The sequence below is a fragment of the Bombus terrestris genome, chromosome 14, assembly GCF_910591885.1.
Source record: "Bombus terrestris chromosome 14, iyBomTerr1.2, whole genome shotgun sequence".
NCBI lineage: Eukaryota > Metazoa > Arthropoda > Insecta > Hymenoptera > Apidae > Bombus > Bombus terrestris.
Genome location: NC_063282.1, coordinates 8,604,664 through 8,627,781, shown reverse-complemented (window position 1 = coordinate 8,627,781; position 23,118 = coordinate 8,604,664). Strand labels below are relative to the sequence as shown.

Genomic DNA, 23,118 nt, shown 5'->3' with positions numbered 1-23,118 from the left:
CAGCGCGGATCGATTCGATTTTCGATAGCGGATCAATGCGGTACTGCGTTTGCATTTGTGTTTCGCGGGCTGCTGCGTTTTACGCTTTGATAAAAAGTGAAAGCAGCAACCGGGAAATTTAATTGGTGTTTTCGAATTTAACGGTGATCGGCTGTTATAGAATTTTCTTTAATTCGGATATCGACGTCCCGTTGTTTTATTACGAGGCATCAAAGGTAATCGTTCAAGCCGGCATGGTGTTTTATAAAAAAAAATGTATAATTCTATGGATTGAATGAGATAAAAGTCCCACAAGCATCAAGAAGACCGCGAACAGTACGATATTCACCTTGTAGAAATCTGAAATCCAGAAACAAGCGAGCGTATCAAAGGACGCGGTAAGAGAGGGAGGTTTCTTGCGCGAAGGCTCTTGTTCTTAAATTCCCGAAGGGAATAGGGATTCAAGCAACTGCAGCGCAAAGAGCTACTGACAAGGGAAGAAGATAGAATGCCGTATTGTAAAAGAAGCGATGAAGGTTTTCTTCGTCTATGATAAATTTTCATCAAGGCATAATACTTCTTCCTTTTTTGAATAGTAAAATTAAACAATTTTTTCGCTTTTAATATATCCCCTACAATACCTTTCCTTTTTTTTGAAATGTCTCTAATCCAAAGAGTTACTAAGGCCAGCGTCGTAAAGCAAGGTATGAATTTTCTCTTTATTAATGGCATATACACAATACGCCTTCATCAAGGCGTAATCCTTTTTCCATTAATAATAAAAGAAGAATTTTGTTTCAAATTTGATTTGCTCTTTCCGATCCTTTACGTGACAAACAGAAAGGTAATGTCTCAGATTCAGAATCCAAAACGATGTACTGCTAAATCCAGTACTACATAGAAACTACGAACAGTGGAAACCACTTCTACTTCAACAAATACCGACTGAAACAACAAGAAGTACGAGAAGAACGAAAACTTAACGGAATAATGCAGCTATACTGTAGTTGGTAGTTTCGCGTAGTGCTTAAGTTTCGCGTTGTTATTAAAGGATTAGTGTTACGTATACATTTAATTCCAGAAAAGATGCTTATTATGACAGGGTGGAATAAATTCGGTATTCAGAAATGAATGTAAATTCCAACGGAGTGGAAGAAAGCTGCGACAACGAAGAAACAATAAGCAGCTGTACTTGCTTAAGCCATCACACACGATAACGATGAAAAAATATCAATCGACCAATCTGATTGAATGGCAGTTCACTGATCGTTCCAATCACTGTAATGAAACCACAAGAGAGCGCGGACAGGTACAAAACATAATACCAATCTGCAAAAAGGTTGGTCCATAAATTCCGGGAAAAGTGAATTATAACAGGCTCTCGCAGCTGGAGAACATAAATCCATCTCTACCAAACCATTATCTCAAATTGTTCGCCGCTTTTAAAAAAATTCCCTCGACGGGAGCGACTCGGCGTGGAAGCGAGGAAAGACGGTAAAAGAAGGGGGGCCAGGCAAAGAAAACGCAAACTTCCGAATCCCATGGGCATAGGGGATGGGGTCACGATCGTTGGCGCGCGCGCGTACACTCGCCCTCAAATGGGGGTGCTACTTCTAGTCGGCGAGTTTCGAAGGCGCCTCGAGCACCTTTGAGCTCCGGAGTTTATACTTACTGCAGACAGCTCGCTTTACAGCGGGAAATAGCTTTCTCAACCCCCCTCCCCCCGGCCCCTGGTTACCAGGTTCCGGGCCAAGGGTTGAGAGAATTTGTCGTGTTTTAAGTCGAGCTGAGGAAAAAACCGAGAGCAATTCGCGGACCCGTGACGTTCGACGACTTCGGAAGAAATGAGGAAACGTCAGGTACCCTAAGGAACTTGACTCGCGCCAAGCGCGAAAGAACCTCATCGATTTTACAATCTCCGCGCCTCCTGCTCTCCTCCCTTCACAGGCTATTACCTCTTCCACGTCCCCACCTGATAACTCCATGTCCCGAAATTTCCTCCACTCTTTCCTCCTGTCGTGTCCTCTTTTTCTACTCCTGTCTCTCCTTCCTATCTCACGCTTGTCCCGCCTTTTTCTTTTTCCAACCATCACCCATCCTCATCCTTCCTCTGTCGCTCTATCTATCTTGGACGCTTTTTTTCAGGCGGTATTATGTTCTGCTGATTCGCAGTTAATGAGGCGAGATCAGACCCATGAGGCTATCCTGTATAAATCGAGGGTGCTTGCAAATTATGAAAAAAAATTCCTCTCTCTTCATGAGTGCACGAAAAATTCTGACAACAGAGGTACGTTTCGTAGCAAGAAATCGAAGCAAACACCGTGATATTATCTTGTGGTTTTCAAGATACATCTATCGTTTATATTTAATGATAGCAATGGGAAAAATCATGTTTTTAAAAATTGAGTTCCCTTTGTTCCAATTACGTTTCAAGTTAACTGGCAAAAATACACGGTCGGTAATTAGTACTCTTCTCGAAATTATAACAATTTTCTTCTCATACACTGGAAATATTACATTTCGAGGAAGAGAGTAGAGTTTCCCTCTTGAGTTTCACATTTATGCAGGCGCACGACGAAACGTTGATATTCATTTCCTGGTTCCGTTCCCATTAATCCCCGCATAAAAATGAAGTAGAATTGAAAACGCGACGCACGAACGCATGGGTTTATTTTAAGTGAAATAAATTTCGTTAAGTAAATTAATATTTTCGTGTCGCGTGTAAAAACGCGCAAGTGACCGTCAAAATTATATTCCTGTATTTTGTGGGGACTGTGTGATGTAATAAAACTTTATACGTGGCCCGACGTTGAATAAACGACTATGAAAACTACACACATCTGACGCACGCGAGGCAATTTAAAATTGTTTGAACTGTAAACGCGTCAGGCATGCAGACGCCATTTTCGTGACAGGAAGTTAAGGATGTGGATAAGTTTCAGAAAACAATGTGAAACTCAATTCTATGCCGTTTGCCAAAGCCTCGCTGAAATTTGACAGACCATGGCTTCTTCTCTGTTGATTCAGAAATCCTACATCTGCTATATGTATGTTTGTACATGCACCTATCTATTTATTCGTCAATCTACGTACGCCGGTCTCTTTACGTGTTTACTCCTCGTTAATGTTTCACACTCGACACGTTCGCATCTTATTTGACTTGGCTGTTCGAGCTCGTCTTTTAACTCAAGTCCTTCGAAATCACCGTATCATTCGACAACGTGCTCGAATGAAATGCTAAAACGTAAAATTACGGAATATAGGTCCTGTCGTTATGCTTCTCCTCTGAAGAAACGGTAACGGGCGACAGTGAATCGGGACGTCCCAACAAAAATTTCACCCCCTTTTCAACTAACTTCATTCATTACCGAGAAGGATCCTCCGAAAGCATTTCCACGTGAAAATATCAAGCCAGAAGACTTACCGCCTTTCAGAGCCAGGTGACGCGTTTTATTAATTACAAACTAAATCGCCAGCTCGTAGCTGCGTTAAACAAATCAACGAACTCGTACAAATTATTCTAATTTTTTATTATTTTCAAGCTTTTCCTAAGTTGAATCGAAAATCTGTTTCGCCAACTTTTCTAAAATCATTCGAACATCTCCTTTTCCTTATGATTTACGAGAATTCATTGAATCTGAACATTTCGCAGGACGTTCTGTGGAAGCACGTGCTTTTAAAGGGTTCCATTAATACTCGCACAAGTAACTGAAATGCACTTCATTTCTACAGAAGCTCTAACTCCGCGCGATCGTGAATCATGTTAACAATTAATTGAATGCGTTGCACCCACGAGACGTGGCCGTACATACCGGACGAGGTTTCCCCGCCAACATTTCGGCCGTGTAACGCGTCACACGTGTGTTACAGCGTGACGCCTGGACGAGGGTAGATTTTCATGAAGCTTTTGAAAATCCAAATTAGCTAGACCGGTGACAGGTGTGTCATCCGGCGTAATTTAAAACGTGGACCGTGCAGTTCCATGAAATAGCTGGTAATCCCATGAAACTGATAAATCTCGCAGGAATCCAACAAAGTTACATAAAGAGAACAAAATGATACTTCGTACTAGCAGGCGATCCCCGATTTTTCTACGGTAATATAAATCTTCCTTGGTTATATTCGTCGGCCGACCATTTGCTTCGATAATCCACGAAACGCACTCTGTCTTTGATCAATTTTCCGTATCGAAAGCCGCAAAAAAGATTGCACAGTACGATCGTCAATTCAAAGCTTTCATCGTTCACAATCGATATTCGAAAGCATTGAAAAATGGACAGGTACGAAGGATTCTGAAGCAACAAATAACCAACGCGATCAGCCATATCGTGGCAGCAATGGTATCATCGAAGAGGCAAACGTCAAAATCCCGATATTCGACGGAGCATCCAACATTAACCGGAAAGCGGCCTCTTTAAGCTAAATTCCGGCGATCTGGCGTCAAAGGGCCGCCGGTTCTTTCAAGAGCAACGTTTGGAAAAGGCGCAACATACCATCGAAAAGGGTGGTGCACGAACGATCCCCTTGAAGGCCGATTCTAGCCAGCGCACAGCAGGCTAGCCAATTTTTGTGAGTGCACCTTGAAATAATCATAGCTTTTCAAGCTAAGTGGAGTCCCTGGTACATACGTAGAAACGTGGGTACACGCGGCTGTAGCCGAGAAAGCGGCAGCCACCCCGTGTCGAGACACACGTATACTCGTCTCTCGATGTGCCAACCTCTACTGATACACAGACCTCCGCGACGATACGACCGTCTAAGATGGCTGTAAAGACGCGAGTATCTGGCAGATGCTGGTCGTGTGGATGCTATATAATATTCATGCAGCGATATTGCATCTTGAGTGGTGCCATTAGAGCGGAGCGTCAGCCATCGCGGTCTCGTGGCGGTTTGTTGTTCTCCTGGCGCCTTACTCGCTATTCAACCACACACACCTCTGACGACCGTCTCTTTCCTCTCCAACCCGTCGTCATCAGACTTCCTCCGGTCTTTGCTATTCGCCAGTTACGTAAAGGCGTCGTTGAAGTGAAACTTATTTCTTAAAGGACGAAGTTTTCCCTTGTTGCGCGTATTTTAGCCGAAAATGACACCTTCCGCGGCAATTTATATGCTTAATCGTATGCTTTGATCGCTTAAACCGAGCGAAATTTCTTTCTTTCTATGCGAGAAACTTTATAGAAACGATAAAAATTCATATACAGGAATCGGGGATGCATGATCTCGTATAGAAATTTAGCAGCGGATGAAAATAATCTGTGTTGCGCATGTAGAGAACTTTTCAGGCGTACTGTGACTGATAGACTGCATTAAAAAAGATTGTGAATGCGAACCTAAATCTTAAATCCTTCCTCGCATTAAAGTTTCGAATGGCATTAAATCCACGTGGCAGCAACAATGTCGGAACTATTACTCAACGTTTCATTAAAGTTTCGTCGTTACGAAGCCGGGCATTAGCATGGTACGTGACAGAATGATATCCGCAAGTTAACGACGAAAAATGGTTTCTTATTTTTCGCGTTGACAGGAAAAGGACGGTTCCAGGGATCAAAAGCGTTTCACCACGCAGTTCTTCAGGGACACCGAAGAGGACGTTAAGTATTCATCGGGCGTTTTCGCGTCTTCATGCCTTCTCGTCACTCTGCACGGCGTGTCTTCGAAAGTGGGATCGCTAAGTCTCTCCGCCCCCGCCCTCCATAACCGCCATTATCGCTCGCTTCTCACCCTCGCTTCTGCTCCTCATCCTTCGACTTAATACCTCGTCCGTTCTCAGCGTTACGTCGACTCGAAATTACTTATGAACGAGGCTCGAACATATTAATCCAGAATACTTTCTACGTACGTGTAGACAGAAATATTCTTATTATAAAATCTTTTCCGAAAATTCCCTATGCTCCTTCGTTTCTTACAAGGTTACGCTATACTCAAGATAAGAATGTAAATACCGAATACTATTAACCAACGAAATATTTTAGCCGTGAGTAATATATATTATATATTACAACGGAATTGAATAAAACAATATTGAATAGAAACAAGAAAATCGTCTATGTTTTTCAGGAACATCGCTATTTTTCAGGGAAATTCTAAATCAAGTCGCAAAGGTCCCATTTGTTCCATTAGATTTACGACATGTCGACGTTTGTTTCATCACTGCTATTACAATTTTACTGGGGCGTGGTGAAACTTTTTCACCTCGAGTTACCATGGATGGGTATCGCAGCAAATAATTTCGTTTCGCCCGATTGCAGGACCCTCTTAAATTGTCAAGGTCCATTTGCAGTCCAGCAAGTACGCCGGATTGTAACGGATGCCGACATGCTAAGAGCTTTTCATTCTACCGCCTACTCTTTCGAGCTTTATAGGATTTCGTGGCTTTTTATGCCGCAGGTACAGCAAGGAAGAAAGGGACTGGAAAGCTTCTACAAGGAAATAGATTGCGAGGACGAAATCGTAAGCCTGCCAAGTAGCGTCAGAAAGAGGCTCGTCTGTCAAGTCCAAATACTCTTCTATTTCGAGTAACGCGCTCTCTCGCGTCCGACGTTCTTCGAAATTCTGGGTACTCCAAATAAGAGTTTCGTCGAAGATCTACTGGAAATTGATTATACCTTGCAAGCAAATGTTCTATGTCTATGATAATAGAAAAGGAAATTACAACTCGTGGTTCGTTCACGATTTAAATGTAACTCTGAAAACGTTGCGAAACGTTTTGCATGGTTGGCAAATACATAGTACGTACTTGGCCTTAACGAAGTAGTTTGATCGTTAAGCGCGATGTATAATAAACGCAATTGCTTTCGAAGCATCGAGCCAAAATTGCCACCGACGAGAACAAACAGATTACTTTCAGGTAAAAGCAACGAAGCCCCACGAGGGCTGGATTATTCGAAGCAGAGCGCGGTAAAAATAATCGTCGACGCAGCGAGAGAACGCTCACCGAGTTCAGTCATTCTCTTTCCCTGAAGCGGCAAGATGGCCGGCCAAAACAAAGAGCTGGGAATGACGTTGTTTACGAGGCTCGATTGTTTTAAAAAGAGACGAAGGTCGAGCATCGCTGCCGGTGTTCCCACGGGAGTAACGAAGAAGAACTAAAAGAACGGGAAGAGCCGCGGAAGAGCGAAAGAGCGAAAGAGAGGAGGGTTTGGGAAGCGCACAAAGAGGGTTGGAACTGCAACGAGCAGAGGGATAAAGAGGGACATCGAAGAGGGTGAGGATTTCTCTGTGACCTCATCGACTTGAAGACGCGGCAGTCGCAGAATAGACGGAAAGTGAAAGAAAGAAGAGGAGATAGAGAGGAAGAAAGAGAAGAGTCAAGAAGACTCGGAACGCTCGATTGTTTTATTGGGTCGGATTAAAAAGCATACTCGGGACCGATTGTTTGTAATTCTGATGAAAAAGCCTGGCGATAAAGGAATCGTTGCCCGAATACTGCACCTGCTGGAAACTTGCATCGAGTGTTCTCTATAGCGTGTCCGGGAATAAGGCGCGCGGATTTAAAGCCAATCTATCGGGACCTGCAGCTCTTCCGCTGGATTGAAAAGACGTGACGCTACCATCGAAGAAGAGATTTCTTGAAAAATTTCCAAAGCCTTAGTATGGACTGAACAATTGTTTAATTTTTCGATTTTATTTTACGAGGACAAAGGTGTAAAATTTTGTATCCGATCATTAGCTACAGGTGTAATATTATTCCTCCATTGTCTGTTCATTCTCTTAATTGGCTTTACGTATTACATGTAATTACAATTTTAGATCACTTCTCTTTAACCTCCGATTCGAAAACAACGTCGAGGTCGACGCTCTGCGAAACATTTAGCGCTGCAGTAAAGGATCGTTCAGAATTATTATGTGCCAGGCTGCATTCATATACAATCCTTAATCGCCTTTGTTTAGCACTTCTAACATTATTCGTTCTAGACAGTGCGGTGATCATTAAGAAACGGACATCGTATAATTTTCATGATGTAGAATTCAACAGTAATTCGAAAATACAAATTTTCTAAGGTTACTATCATTTCTAATTATGAACTCTTGTCTCTAGTGAAAATCAAGGTCCAGTTGATGTATGAGCTGCTATTAAACAGATTATAATATATAGAAAATAATATTAAAAATTGATGGGATTCGTAAATCTGCAAAGTTTTGTCGAAACGGATACTTGACAACCTACACGATGCGCTTATCGACGAAAGTTCAGATGATTTAGCTACCGTTCTCAAGAGTAATGAAAAATTTTGCACTCAGGAAAATGAAAACAATACCATTCGAGTGTGCTAAGCACTCGTTGCGTCGTACCTGGGAAATTATATCACACTGGGTAATTTACGGGAATGTTTAAATGTCCCCTATTAATCTGTAAGTTTCACGATTCGTTCGCAACAACCTTATGAATGCAGGTGCAACCACTGTGTGGTGCAGCAGGTGAATTTTTATGCCGCATTTAAATGTCGTGGCTCACTACCGTGCCATTAATTTCCAGGATCGTTCCGCTTCGAGCCGCGTAAAAAAGAAACTGCAAAAAGATGCAACGTCGGAATTAAAAACGTTGAAATATCTGTTATGAAACTCGCAACGAAATGACACACGGTATACATTCGATGGATCAATTTGCTCGCTACAGAATTCGAATCTATCTGATCTGAGATCATCATATTTCATCTTATTACAGTTAGGTATAAAAAATTGGAAAAATGTTTTGGCAATTAATGTCTATTGATTAATATATCACTAGATTTTTTTCTCTAATATCATATATTTAACAAATTACAAAAAAAGTTCTCGAAATATTTTAATATCACTCTTGGTGCACCGTTTTATCACCACAAATATCTTACATGGGTGAAACGAATTTCGTAATTATAACTATGGAAAATAAAGCAGTCCAACTGTTGAAGTTTCTTCGAAATCCGTAAAGTTATCTGAATTCAAGCAACTCCAATAATAAAACTCCAAACGAGAAACCATGAAAATACTCTACGATCAAACGCGTCCCTGAAACCTCGAAATGGATGCGAACTATTTACGAAGACGAGTAAGGGAGTGTCCGCGTGGACCATAAACTTGCAGTACATTTAACACGGACGTCGACTAGTGAATTTGCAGATTCCTTCGAATGAAATCCGGTAGGTACGATTGCGTCCGATAACGACATTAAAATCGAGGCTCGGGCGCGAGGAGGCTATCCGCTAGCAGAGATTTCAGCAAAGCGTGAAATTTCCAGTAATTTCGCCCGGACAATGAATAATAATTCAGGAGTCATCCACTTGTCGAACAATTCAGGACGACCGTATGGCGCCAGCGTCCCGCTAATACATCGAGGCTTTTGATAAAAAGCACCGGCTCCCTCTCTCTACGTGTATTTGCAACGGCATACTATTCCGCAATCACGCACACGTGGAATTAAGCTCCCATTGAACGGCCAGTCATTATTCACTGTGCCACGACTCTGTTTCCGCTCGCCATTAAAGATAGAAAATTCACCGAACCTGGAACACACTTTTTTTCTGGCCCCGATGCACTTTCGAAACAAGAGTTATTCGCAAGCTGGCCGGCCAGAGCGAAACGCGACGATCGATCAGCCGGAAAGCATTAATTAAATCTTGTTAACTGGTCAATCGATGCAGTAACCTGAAATTACCGATGTGTCTAAACCTGGTCATTACCTTGTACTCGTTTATCGGTCGATGATTTTAATTAGCAATGTTTCCTGTAAAATTCTTCTAACTTGAACTCATGCGAGTTTTTATTTTATTTGCGCTGTTGATCGTTATAATTAATCTAGTTCTCGCGTGTTATTTTCAGCACCGACCTTATATTGGAAATGCTAGCAGATACTGGCAAAGAAGGATTAAAATATCTTTGATAAAAAGGAATAATGACTTCGTGTCAATACCCTTATTATCAACGGTGTATTAATATAACTTGCCACGTCATGAACTGATGACCCCCTTTACATACGACACCGTAATTATAGATAGCTGAAATTAAACTTCCAGCGGTCATTATCCATCGTTCCTTACACTTACGTTCACATTCTTTAGTTTCACAAAGAATTCTTAAAATGGATATCGAAAGATTAATATAGAATTTTCGTAATTCAATATTTTCTCCTATCTTTGTACATTTTCAAAAATCAAAGAGATCGTCACACGAGCCACCGATTTCGCTTCCTCTTTACAGAAAATTCAGACGAGCTACGCATGCAACTAGGTTAAAATATTAAACTGAAAAACAAACTAACGCCTCAGAACGCGACATGATGAGTATGATGCCGCGTTTGAATTAAATCGCGCGCGCAGTTAGTCCGTGGTTCTTTTTAAGGGCAAATTGTTGGCATCGAATAATTTATGACGGTGCAGGGAACGTCCTCCGATCTGAAAAGCTCTAACCGCCCGGTTTCTAATTCATCGACGTTTGTTCTCAAAAGGATGCGGTTGAATGCGTGCGCGATATCGATGCACTTTTTGATTCTATCCTTGACACAGGTGACCCGGTTCAGGAAAGTCAATAATTCAATAACCGGACAGGGCCTGGCAAACAAGTAGTGGATCGATGTGTTTGTTCGTCATCCGCGTGATTGATGATGACCAACGTGGAACGGTGGAGACACCGAATCTGGTTGGTCACACGTGACAGGCCGATAAATTTCAGTCTTTCGCTAATTCGATCTTTTCCCGAACAGTTCTACATGAAATTGGCTAACTTTTGACGCGTTGATCCGTCACGGATACATTCTCTGATTCTTTGACATTGCGCTGAAAGATCACGTTTCGTTTGTTTTTCTACTTCTTCCTTTCTTTTTCTTTTTTTTCGAACGAAGAGAAGTAGAGTGGATCAATGAATCATTGTGACACGGGGTTGACATAATCTCTTGCTTGATTTAGGAATGTGCGAGAATAAAAAGTTTACATTAGAGTACTAGTTGTTATCGAAATTAAAAAATGTTAACGTCTGCCACAGTCTCGCGGCAGTATTTGAACATTTACCACTGAAAACTTTTATGAGTAATGCGAGTCTCTGCGAAATATATGCTTACACTAAATATTTTATAGCCCCTCTCTACATTTTTAAATCTGTTTCAAACTTTGTTGATATGATCATTATCTCATTACATCGGATCTCGTTACAGCGGTCTTGAGATCCCGGAATGTTTCGTATACGATACAGCATATATTCATAAAATGCGTCTTCAAATGATTTTCATTCTTCGGTAATTCAATTTCTCAAATGCAATAAAATTTAAGAAGAAGATCCGGACCAACTAGTTATAAATTCCTCATTCATAGTTCAACAAGGACTGTTCCGGAATTGGGTTAAGCGTCAACGAATATCGGAATTGCCACTTAATCGAAGTAGAACTGTCATCGGGCTATAAATCCCTCACAGAACGTTCTATGGTATGTGCGGCAGGAGTGGTCATCGGAGGACATTCAAGGATGTGATCCAATCAGAAACCACGCGTGCCCTGGGGCGACCGTGGACGTCGGATTATGCCAGGTAGCATCTTGGTAACACTCGTAAAAGTCGTCGTTCAAGGTGGCAGTAAATTCAAACTACGCGTCTACCAGAGAAAGATTGCTGAATTGACTGAATCGGAAGGGAATCGGCTGGATTCAGCGATCGAAGAATAGAAGGGGATTACTCGCCTACTTCCGGACTGCCTCTAGCCCGACATTACGCGTTTAGTTAATCCGACGCTGACACTGATTCGTTTTGGATTAACTCTTCTTTAGACGGTGTCAGAGTTCGGGCTGTCGTTCCTGCGTCAGCTTACATAACGTCGATTGGGATGGCACATCAGTCACGTGCTTCGAATAAACCAATTTTAGCGTAACAGTAACTAAAAGATCAGTTGCAAAATGAGAATAAGAGGGGAAAGCATGCTGAAGATATTTCTTCGGAATTCTCAAAGTTCAACTAATTTGTTAACTGAAAATGAAAGCTTTTACGTACATATATATATAGTATTGTTTATGCGAGGATACATGATAAATGTTTGACAAGATATAAATTGTAAGTGGGATTATTGATTTTAAACGTACTGATAAAGCGCAAGCTTGGTGAAAACGGTCCATCATGTGAGATTGCGTAACGTGGCTGGAATCTCCGAGATTCATTGGTAAATAAACCATGGACCGGAAGGTAAGTTCTCCGGTAATCATCAATTATATACGTCGGGGAGAAAAATCGATACTGTACCGTGGCCTACAGCATGTTGGACATCTAAAACCTTCCTTACTCCATTTCGTACAGTATTCTGTTTCTCAAACATTATCTTTTATGGATACAAGTTGCGATATAAATCTAATATATTGTAAAAGTACTAATTATCTACTTGTGCAAAGAAGATTCAGCTACCATGGACGTATCTACTCAAAGAAAATGAACTTATCTTTAAAACGATTATAAAATGATGCTACCGTAATATTCAGGTTAGCAAGTCACATTTTTGCCACGAGAAAATGATGAAAAAGATTTCGTGAAACGCACACAACATACTGCCAGAGCAATGATTTCTCATTCCTTTGTACCAGATTTTAATTTCGAATTCTAAGTCTCCTAGGTGTAATCAATACGATTAAGAAATAAAAGATTTTCACGAGAGGTGTTTCTAAAGGTAACAGGAAAAAAACTACACGAGACTAATCTCTTGTACGATAGTATGTTAAATTGGCAAATATTCTGTTAACAAACGCGAGACTCTTGAAGGAAAAGCCGATTAAAGTAAAACACACAAATACTGGAGGAATCAGGGAGTTACACGAGGATTGTACGAAGCGATGAGTCGTGAAGGTAACCGACCGGAAGCGTTGGATGAGCGCCAAAGATCGAACACGAGTGTCTCGGCTGGGTTGTTGATACCTCCTGATGCCCGACAAAGGGATTACAAGCGAGTTATCCGAAAAAAAGAAGCATGGAAACGATATTTGCAATTTATTCCCTGAAATCCGTGCCACAGTCTCCCGGCGATGCATACAGATGGTCGTTCGATCGCGGAATCGAATCCCGTGGATTTTCCAGATTTTATGCAGATTTAGCAGATAAATAGAGCGCCGACCGATCCCGCTCGATTGTTCATGCGTGTTACATGCAACTCCAATCCTTCATGTGTATCTGAATAATTAAAATGTTGCTGCAACTATTACGAGAAATATACTTCGCTATTATACAGACTGTGTAGAAAAGAGATGTGAGTTACTTTTTCTAAATATTTCCTTTTAGATATAGAGATAATATATATCAGCTTGCAAGGATATTTGGTAAGTTATTAAGCACTTAATCTAGAAAACTTTTATGTCCATATTTCATATCTATAAAACAGTTTGAAATTTCATTAACTCCGTAATGAGACACGACTGTCATGATTTGACATTGATGATCAAATTTGAAACCAATCTGAAAATATATAATATATTCGTAAGAGGCATGTACAAGTATTTAGATACTTTTGTGAACCTATGCATATGAAATTATGAACTACATATTATACATTTGAGGACAAAATGTTGTGAACTGTGTGCAGTTTCAGGCTCATCTGGATATACGATGAAAGGAATTTCTCTGGACTAATATTTGTCCCTCATCGATCGATCATCCGATGAAAGTCATAACGCATTACGGGGTTTTGTCATCCGATTTTGGCCAAAATGAATTGACAGTCCCATATAGCTCTTGATGGATATCGCCATTAAGCTTCCGTAAAGAAAGAAGAAAAATAATACACATAAAACTGTGGTATTCTTTGATCCTTTTTATAGCGTAGCAAGCATATATTGCTAACGATGCTTTGAAGAGAGTGTCCCGCATATTTTAAAATACAAAGAGACTTCAGAGCCGTCTTTCGCCCTCAAAGGATTAACGTTTTTATGGGGTCCGGTTTATTCAGTGTGAATTCGTCCTGTTAATTTGCGCGACTAAAGGATACCCAGTGGAGTTCCTTCTTTAAAAACAAGCATTTTTGACACACGAAATTACTGTTTCCCTATTTTCCATTCACGAGACCATGTTACACATTTCAGAACCTCGAATGTCTTCGCGTCAAACGCCTGTCCATCGAAAGGCGAAATACCGTTAATCATACAGTTAATTATACAGATTTCTTCTAATATTTTCTACTATCTACGATTTCTAAAAAAATATTTTGCTCTCTTATGCAAAAGCTCTCGTGTAAATTCGTCGCATTCGAAATGTAAACATCGAAAGAGATGACGGATCAACACGGTGAATTCTAAATCGGCTGATCGGTGAATCCAGTATCAGAAAGCGACGCGAGGCGACGAGAGACGAGCGTGGAAACTTGCCGTCGAAGTTTCCAGCGTTAGTCTAAACTACCGGAAACGGAAGGAGACGGCGACGACGCGGATAATGATCAGAAGGTTCATTAAGAGTAGATCGATGGATAGGCAAGCAGACATTAGCCACCGGGCACGGGATATTGCACTGAGAACACACCAGCATCCCTGGCCTCATCGATTTCCGGATTTGCCAACGATAACGACTCAAAGCTCACCGTCCGCCATTGCTTTCCGAGAGTCGCTCATAAATTCTTGCACAGGAGGGTGGTTCGTTCATCGTCGAAGGACACGCTCCAACACCAGTATTAAGACCTGTATCACAATGATCAAAGGATATCGCGGCTGAAGGAGGATGCGTGTACACACTGTGAACAACAGCCAGAGTCTCGTTATACTCTCACCATTACGCATTATGAACCATATTTACGGAACAAAAGGCTGGCCAAGATAATTGGCTACGTCAAGTGTACGAGCAATAAAGTTGCAAACCCGGTGGCCGGTTCCCGTTGATGGCTGGATAAGCGAGCCTTGTGCGGTATTAGCTGTATGGCAGATATTTAGATGGAAACAAAGTAACTTCCTATGGATTCACTGACTACGTTAGTTATGTTATTACGTTGTTACATACGATTTTTCACAGATGCTTGCACGATATTGATTTTACGTGATCCAGATACGCGGTCTGATAAGACTGTGATTTAATTGGAAGTTGTTGAATGGAACTCGAATGAATTAGCTGTTCGAGTTAGATACGATGTTGAAGAGATGAGGATTTGCTGGCCGTAGCATCATGGAATGGCTGCGGAAAATGGTTACATGGTACGTGGAAGAGAAAAGTTATAAACGGACTACCGAAAAAGTGTCCAAATTACACAAAAGCTCCGGTGCACGTTCTATTTTTATATTGTCGTGGAAATAAAAAAGTCCTTTAACTGCCGGCGGAAAATACGGGCAGCAATCGTCAAAGGCGGATGCAACGAGCAAAAATATTCCCTTTCCCTGGTCTATCCATTATTTCGACACAGAATGTAGCTATCCATTAGTCTGAAAATGGATTTCATAAAATGCTTTTATGTCATCAACTCGGTGATATTAACAAAATGGACGTCTAGGCTCGGGCATAGCATAATGGAGATTCGAATCTAACTGAACTAGTATTGCACTTTCTAAAATTCCTACAGCTCTCGGCTCGCGGTCTGTGAGGCATATGATTTGTTTGAAAATGATCGAAAATTGAAGAAAAATATTCGACGAAGTTTGTACGAAGCTGATGATTTACCAAACGATTCTATAATTTAAAAAAGTGTTTAGTGTTCGATAGATATGTAGGATTAAACTGTAGAATATTAATCGACGATACTAAACTGTCTACACATTCAATGCACATCTGAAAATCAAAGGACACATTCAAAGCAGACACGTCCCTTTCGCCGAAGGCACTAACACTGATGAGACTTGTTAATTGGACGAAATGCATGACAAGATCCTTGCCAATGTCTTTGTGTTTGTGTTAAACTGGACCATCCTTTGAGCTAATGTTACCTCTCAACGGTGGCCAATAAGCCATTCTGATGTCTCTATATTCATTTAAATAACTTCCTCAGACATTTAAATTCTTGTTAGACTATTTTAATCCTGTCTGTCATCAAAAAGATAAAATTCTATATTTTCAAACTTTTAATTAACAAACGAGGTGTATTAAAATTATCAATTCGCGTACTCTCGAATATATCGATATATATAATGAATATATATAACGATGTCGTTTCAGGATTTGACTCCAAAGGCACGAAGATGATAATGCAGTAAAGGCATCCTGATCAAAGGAAATCTTCTTAAAAGGGATAAAATCGGCTCGTGGTTAGGGGAAATGCTATATCATAAAGGATTTAATCCGGTTAGACATTCCGTGTTAATGCTACTAATTTTGGCATTCGACTCGGAAATCTCGCTTAATGTAATCTCTGTACATATTAGCTACCAATCCCCTATTTTACCCCTTTCAGTCCTCAATCCTTGTCTACGTACATCAGAGTACATCCCTTGGTAGATCTTGCTTCAATTTTCCTATTGTAATTATTAATATTGTTAAAATAGTTAAACGATATCAAATATTATCATTTCTTTAATTTTATTTACGTTAAATTTATTTAAAACGAAATACCAAAGAATTTGTATCGCAGTCTAGATATTTTCTATTTAAGAAATTGAAGTTCCGATATTAATTCAAAAACGTGCACTGTTCCTAGAACTCCTATTTTACGATTTTTATTTTTCCGTAAAATTTTACGTGACTCTACCACGAATTTAAAATTACATCGTTTTATATTCTAGATTTCGCAGCGCAAACTAAAATTGCGAGGACAAAAGTTGCAAAAATATCGATTCCAGTAATTCAACTCGACTGTTGCCTTGTATGCATTTCCGGCTAAGCATACGGTTTGAGAGAAATTTGCGATTTCTCGTGCGAGCTACCAACATGCTTCGTATAAATTACTTTGAAGCCGCGGTAACAAAAAAAGAAAAAGGAAGAAACTAAAATATTTCTAATCGCGTGGAAATGCTCGGCTACGCGGACCACGTATTCGTCGACCTGTAAAGTTCGATAAGACCAGGCAAGTGATAAAGTCGACCTTAAGGACAGTAGACTCGTACGGTGGTTTATAGCCTTGAACTTAAATCGTAGCCGCTGCACCTGCGCGCAAATTGTGTTCATCGAAAACGCATTTCCTTCAAAAGCTTCCTTAAAATATTTCCTCAAAAACTTCTTATCGTTAATTAATATAGATAAAATCGTAAATACATGGGAAATACAGATACTTAATACCAAGTCCTTTTCTTTCACACAAATTTTATACGAGATCATACTATTCCTTTCGTCCAGAAACTAATTATATTCTCTGACAAAATTGTTGTAGGAAATAAGTTGCAATTTTGTGCAATTTCCAGCGTGCTGTCGTAACTCTTGGCATCAATATCTCTTCAGGAAAACGTGATAGGAGCACAGCGGGTGGAAAAATTTCGCTACTGTTCGGTTTACAACGAACGAGAAACGGTTCGACGATTAATAACTTCCAACAGGCAACGACCGGTGTCGCAACACCAGAAAATAAATCGATTAAGGGAAAAAAGAAAAATGTAGGAAAAGAGGGGGAGGCGGCAGGTTTCGAACCGGTGTATGTGTTTTATGGTCGATAACTGGTTTACTCGGCGCAGCTGGTCGCGTTGCATTTATCACGAAAATTCGGAACTTTTCGCTAACTTCTGCTGTTTTGCGGGTCCTGCGCTCGCAAGGTAGCCCTAGCTAGGCTATGAAATGCGGCCGCTGGTTTGTTGCTGCAAAATCAATATCACCAAGCCCATCCCTTCTTGATTCCCTCTTTCTCTCTATCACCTTCCTTGTTATTCACTCTATTCCGTGGCATGTCGCCTTGTCGCCGCTGTCTTCTACTTCTTTCCAGGACGCTCTTATCAAAATAGCGGGTATGCGCGATGCAATTAAACCCTAACGAGACCATGCCATAGAAAATGAAAGAGGCCTTGAAATTAATGTAATAAGAAATGGGAAGCACCATCCATTTTCTTTATCCCCTTTTTGCAATTTTCTCTTTACTTCTTTCTCTTTTTTTTATAATTCTATTTGGAGCATGCGTATTAAAGACTCGTTGATGTAAATTCTTGCGACTCGGGGTTAATCTCACTATAGTGGGATAGAAAAAATATGATGGACTTTTAATTACATATATACCGTAAATTGAACTGAACGAAGAAACGCGATGTGTTACGGTAATGCCGTTAGGAGTGGCTGTCTAGAAATGTACTTAAATTAATTATCAAGACGCAGGGATTTAATTTAATGGCGCATCTTCCTTGATTAAAATATTTGATAAAAGCAGCATTACCCGTGAGACTCGCATCTGAGTCCATGCAGGCGAATGCTCGTGCACTTCGTTTTCAGTTCCGTAAACGCAGTATTCACGTATACGACGATTAAACCTATAATTAAACCGAAGCTTTGTAAAGAAACGTCAGCTACCTTCTGGGACAATTATACGTAACAAGGTACATAGAAAAGAGATGTTGTAATGATTGTAACGTCCTGTTACATTTTTTCCCCTATTTTTATTTCTTCTTCTAGAACAATACAGACGAACTTAGATAGGGCACGTTGTTGAAGGTATATGTTATCCTATCAATTACTTTTTCCTACGTTCTCCTGTCCTCTACATTTTATTATACACGAAACAAATCATAGATACTCATCACTGCCGGTTTCCTCGACGGTTCTGAATCCTTAAGAGCTTCATTTTTTATTTCCCTATCTGATTCTTTGCGCTATTCCTGCTGTCATATATCAAGAGGAAAAAGTCAGCGAGAAGAAAATATCTTGTACGCGCTTTCGTGTATAGGAAGGGCTTTTGATGTTTAAACGTTTGCATACTTGGCGTTCAATTTATTTCTTCAATCTATTTCCCTCTTGTATCCTCTCAAGCCCTTTTACTTTTTTCCCCAATGCCAATTTGTCTACTTTCATTATTTATCACGATGCAAAACATTCTCGCATTGCATTTTCTGTTTTGTAGCTCGCACTAGTCAAATGCGCTACTTTATCGGCGATGGGAGTTCGTGCTTCAAAGATTTCGTATTTTCATTATAACATCCAGTTTCATCAGATATAACATTCCCGTATATCTGCAGAAAATTACATTTCAAGATTTCCTCAACTAAAGATATTTGATTTTATGGTCTATCAAATCATCGACTTGACATTTCAATCTAAATTCGAAGTTACCGAAATCTGTTCCAGTTTGTGAATACGCGCAGCTGCCAGGAATTTCGAAAAGTTCCACGAAAAATTCCGGTTCCAGGCAATCCCAAGTCCAGTTTGCGTAAACAACGAGGCCAAGAATCCGTGAAATCGGCCAACCGTCCTGAAAAAGACGCCGATCTCGTCTGTAAACTTCGACGTGCAGCTCCAACCCGCAGACAAGTTCGGCAACTGTCGCGGAATATGGGTCCTGAAGTTTTCACGGTTTTCTACCATCTGTATTTGTCGATAAAGGAAAGAAAAAATCGGACACAACCATCGGTTTTTCGTTGACAAGAAAACTGCATTAGCAGAAGTCCAACTGGCTGGTATCAGTCTCGGTAAAAAGTTTCGGTTAGACAAAGATTCCCGTGCACGAGAGAAACCGTCTTTGACCATAGCCGTACGGCCAATTCGACGTAGTTGTTCGTCATACTCTTCATCTTGTCTTTCTTTTTTTTTTTTTTTTTTTTTTTTCGTATGACCGGCTTGGTGCGCCTCCTATCCTTTGTCGACCGTGCACCCAATTGGATTTCACGGATAAAACGAATTACTAATAAACTTTCGACGGTCGAGTCTATCGGCCACTGGTCACTCGATCTATACGTCATTCGGATAAATCCGGTGCACGGCCGAAGGAAGATCGCGTTTCCGCTCTACACTTGGAATTCGTTTCTCTTTCCCTCCATTTTTCTGTTATACAGCCGCCCGGTTTCTCTTCCCAAAATACCATTGCCGGGCTATTCTTTATTCTCTGTCCATTTTCTTCTTTGATCTGTATTAAATCGAACTAGATATAGCAGGAATTCGATAGTCATTGATGATAACACTTTTAAATATCGTTGCATTGTCAATAAACTGGATTCGATGAAAAATGAATGAAAATTTTTCATTTTTTTAATATTTCGTCGATGAAACTAACTTAACATGAATAATTAAGAATTCGCCGTCCTGGTCTATCGAAAAGACAAACATAAAGTACCGATACGGGAACTTGTATGTAACTGACGAGGATGCGAACGTATTGAAAATATAATCCGTTTTTCGGTAGCCACAGAAGATCTTTTTACAGCTCCGTCGGAGAGGTTTTTTGCCTTGACTATGTTGGGCCGCTGATGCTTTTCCATTCCAGCGTTGGTCGGTTTTGGCAGCGAGTTCGTTAACCCGTTTACTGAAATCCCACGGAATGAGAGACGGTCGATCGGGATATTTTAAATGGAACTGGAAACGACAGTGGAATTAGCATCGGATCGTCGGAACTTTAGCAAAAAACTGCTGGCGAAGAAACTTCAACCGATATAATTAACGTTCATCGGGAAATCGAACAATTTTTTTTTATAAAATTATAACAAGATAATCTAAAGCGATTGGAGCAGTTCGTAATGAAGCTGATAATGCTCCATGTCAATTGGAACTGTAAAAGTACGTGAAACTGCGGATTTCATGTACAACGCACTAGCAACTCGCAATTTACAATAGTTGTGCAAACAAGCATAATCCAGTTCAATGAAATATTTATTAAATAACGGCAAATCGAAATGGAAGCCGCGACGATAACTAGTCTCGACTACTCGAATAATTTATCATGTATTTCACTTTTCACATGCGAGAAACGAATCGATCGGAGTCTGCCTTGAAAGGAGATGTCAGAGGGTACCAAACGATGTTCGATTATATCAAACGCCAGGCGCATCATTTCTCATAGTCACCAGCCAACCGATAAAGCTTCAAGAGAGGATGCAAGTGTAAAACAGGCGAACGGTTTCATTCTCGGGTCGAACAGCTTTTAGCGATTTTCACCGATTGATCCGGTATAAAGAAGCGCCGGCAATTTGCAAAACAAATTTAACAGCCAACAAAAGGTTCATTGTCAGTCACGCAGCGATACTCGAGTCTACTTATTCAGTCAGGATCACTTAACCCACTTATTCCTTCAGCAGACATTACCTCTTAACCCCGTGCCCGGCATCTCGTGCCTCAAAGAAACTCACAAGCACGGAACGCATTGAATTGCAGAATCACGCGGTGGTTGCCACTCGACTTGATGAAATTTTGCAGCAAATTCCCACTCCTGCTGCCCGATTGAAATAACGCGTGTAGAGCACATCGTTAATTAGTTGTCCCGCAATTCCAACGCTTTATTATTCGTTTCACGAACGAGAGTCGCGAGTCGAACCGTCTCTAATAACGCGAGTCGCGTTTTCATTTACGTTGATACCTATTCATTCGCAACTCGTGCGCTTTTTAATTATCGCGATCGAATTTAATTCGTTTGCACGGCCGTCGTTTAACCGTGCAACTGACGCTGCTAACGAGTCGATTAAAATGAGTTGCGTTTCTCCAGTTCGTAATGTGACCAAGGAAGCTTTTAATATTGAGTTTAAAGAATTGCGCGTGACGTTGTCAAAGAAAAGGGAGGAGGGAACTCTTTGTTCGATTTTCACTAGAACGGAAACTGCAGATCATTCAACATTGATCAATTAAACCTTACACGATCTAGGATTTAAGTGAACGCAATCTGCGGGAATGTAATTCATCAGCGCTATCACATCTAAGGGATCCAGACAAGGAAAGCATCTAAGATGTAAGTGGAGCAACCGTGATCTCCAAAGGTATGTTCTTGGATAATTACTATTTCAGTGTAGCATGGAGATAGAAAGATTCATGAATTCTAATCAACTATTAAATCTATTAATAAAGAATATAATTCTAAAAACATATAATCCTGCTAAAAATGAAATGTCAAGTATTATTTTTCGAACAGATGTATCATCAAAGAAAAATAACAGATTACTAGAGAACTTCAGAAATAAAGTTAAACAACGTGACTATTTTTTACACTCACGTTATTCGTCCCACTTGACTTCATTTCAAGCCAAAGAATTTCGTCCTAGCCAATAAGATACGATACCCCGCCGGGTTCTGGCACATTTAAAATTAAATTTGCAATCGTGCCATCGCAACTTCAAAGATTCTTTTGACTTTCTCAAAGATCCACTGGCTGACACGAAAGTATAACACGACGACTACCTGATCGAAATCTACCACGATCCCGAGGGAGATTTTCTCGTTTCCTGTATCCCGGAACGCCTTACTCTTCGCTATTTGCTGAACTTTCCAACAGCGACGTAGAAGGCGAAAGTAAAATCGAATCGTTCCGATACCAATCGACGGGGAAAAAATGTCACCAGTAAATGGAATAGAATAGCAGGACGAACGTGGTACTTGTTATATGTAAAAATGTAAAAATGTAAGAAACAAATATTCGCAAATAAAACGTGTTAGTCTATGTTGAATTAATTAACACACCTTCCTGCATTTAAATTCCCCTCGATAACAATTTTTCGAACCAAGCTGTGATACATTTACAGTTTTTGATTTGATACATTTTACAGTTATGTTAGTTTGCCATTTTTCTAGTTTTATAACGAATACAGTAGTGGGTAAAAGAAAGTTTAAAATTCATACCTATATATAATAAGAATATCTAGCTACACATGTCAAAAATAATCATCCATATTATATTCATTTATAACGTAATCAGACTTGTCGATCACAACTTTTTCTTTCACAATTGTGGTGCCTTTTTCCCCTACTGCTCCATTAAGCTTTCTTCTATTCTCCATTATATATGTACATATAATATCTTCCGACAGTTTAATAATAATCGCAATTACCGTTTGAAATAAGATTACAGAGAAGGCTGCAACGAATCCTTTGATCCTGAAACACGAGAAGAGGGATGCATATCTCCAAAATTTCTTTACACCATAGCACTAAGCGTGTACACGATATTAATTTAAATCGAACAGTTTCAAGCACGTTTCCGTAGAGTGCCACGAAATAGTCAGCCACAACTCGCAGCTAACTTAACGAGTATAATACGAGTCAAAGTTCTCTCAAAACGGTCGCACCTGCAACACCGTTCTCCTATATGAGAGCACGGCATTTGAGCACGGCATTTGAGCACGCTCCAACTCGACTTCAACTTGCCTCTAACTTGTCGGCAAAGTGCGTGATCTAAAGATGATTTTAAGCTAC

At 40.3% G+C, this 23,118-nt stretch overlaps 1 protein-coding gene across 1 annotated transcript in view; it reads right to left on the bottom strand.

The window, feature by feature from the left end:
- The window catches only part of LOC100644907, a 162,645-nt gene that overhangs the window by 103,394 nt on the left and 36,133 nt on the right, over positions 1-23,118 (bottom strand). The window lies entirely within an intron of this gene.